Here is a 1,568-nt window from a genome sequence, read left to right on the forward strand (position 1 = left end):
GCCCCTATTGCCTCCGGTGCCTTGGTTCGGAACATTGCTTTGTCGATTGTTTCCCATGTTACCTTGATCACCAAAATTTTGATTTTGATGGTCATGGTATCGGGAGTTGGGTTGTTGGTTTTGATAACCATACCCCCTTTGGTTAGAGTAGCCTCTTCCATTGAAATTGGAAGGGCCTCCCCCACCATGGTATTGGTTACCATAACCACCACCACTTTGGTTCCAACCACGGTTTCCACCTTGATTCCAATTCCCCTTTTGATTGGAGTTTGGCCTCAAGTTCCCTACATTTTCCATTCTAGGAGCAAAATTCATAGCATTGACATCTTCCACATTATCATCATGTTCATAGGGAGGGGGTTGAACTTCACAAGCATACACACAATGGGAGGTATCATGATCATAGGTTTCACAATTTGAGAAAAACATGCATCCTTGAGGCATTTTATTATAAGAAGAGGGGGAAAAAGTGGTCATACCATTGCCTCCCTTGGTTGAAGGGGAGGTATTACCATGAGGGTTGGACCTTTCTTTCATCATTTCGTCCATTTGCTTGGCCATCTTGGAGATTTGGGAAGAAAGGTTGTTGATTGCGTTGGCTTGCTCCAATGCATAGACACCCTTGCTAGAAGTGGCCTCCCTTTCTCCTTCATACAAATCATCATAATGCTTTGCGGCCTCATCTATGATGCATTCCACTTCATCCTCTCCTTTGTTAATGATTAGACCGCCGGAGGCGGCATCTAGGCTTGTTCTCCCTTGAGGTGAGAGACCTCCAAAGAAAGTGTGGATGAGTTGATACTTGGGTATCCCATGATGTGGGCATTGACGTTGAAGCTCTTTGTACCGGTCCCATGCCGCACTTAGAGTCTCACCGCTCTTTTGGAGAAAACCTTGAATTAAAGATCGAGCCTCGGCGGTCTTCCTATGGTTACTTGGTCCCAAGTTGTGAGAGAATTAGGGGGCACCTCCTTCTCTAGCCATTCTAGACCTCTCCCAATTAAAGAAAATGGAAACATCTTGAGGCGGATATACTCTTGAGTCACTCCATTGGCTTTGATCGTGTCACAATACTTCGCAAATTCTTTCAAATTCTCATGAGGGCTCTCAAATTTTCCACCCGAGAATTGTTTCCTCTCTATCAACGCAATCAAATTGGGCTTGATTTCGAAATTGTTGGCTTGAGTGGTAGGAGTTAGGATCCCGCTTTGTGCTCTAAAGACTTCGGGAGCCCCAAGACGACTCAAAGGTGTGTTCTCTCCCATTTTAGAACCTTCTTCACTTTCGGACTTAAAGATTGAAAAGAGGTTGATTCCGGGACTTGATGGTGAATTAGGACTATCTAAGTCTTCACTTGAGGGTGAAGATGGTGGAGTATCTTCCAATTCTCTTACTCCTTCCTTCGTTGGAATGTGAGAATTTCTACTCCTCGCTCTCGCTTCTGTTCGAAGTAAGGACAAAGATCTCTCTAGCTCCGGATCGATGGTAATCAAAGACCTTGAGCGGGTTCGTCCTCTGTTCATACAACAAAGCTAAGGAGAACGTAATCACTGACAAGTAACAAGTAG

At 44.7% G+C, this 1,568-nt stretch overlaps 1 non-coding gene across 1 annotated transcript; it reads left to right on the forward strand.

Annotated features, from left to right (window-relative positions):
- Nucleotides 1–808: 808 nt before the first annotated feature.
- On the forward strand, nt 809–914 carry LOC145580475 (small nucleolar RNA R71). The gene has a single exon (XR_014099508.1). It is a non-coding gene; the product is annotated as a small nucleolar RNA R71 (small nucleolar RNA).
- Nucleotides 915–1,568: the final 654 nt, after the last annotated feature.

This window comes from Chenopodium album, chromosome 14 (assembly GCF_948465745.1).
Source record: "Chenopodium album chromosome 14, dcCheAlbu1.1, whole genome shotgun sequence".
NCBI lineage: Eukaryota > Viridiplantae > Streptophyta > Magnoliopsida > Caryophyllales > Amaranthaceae > Chenopodium > Chenopodium album.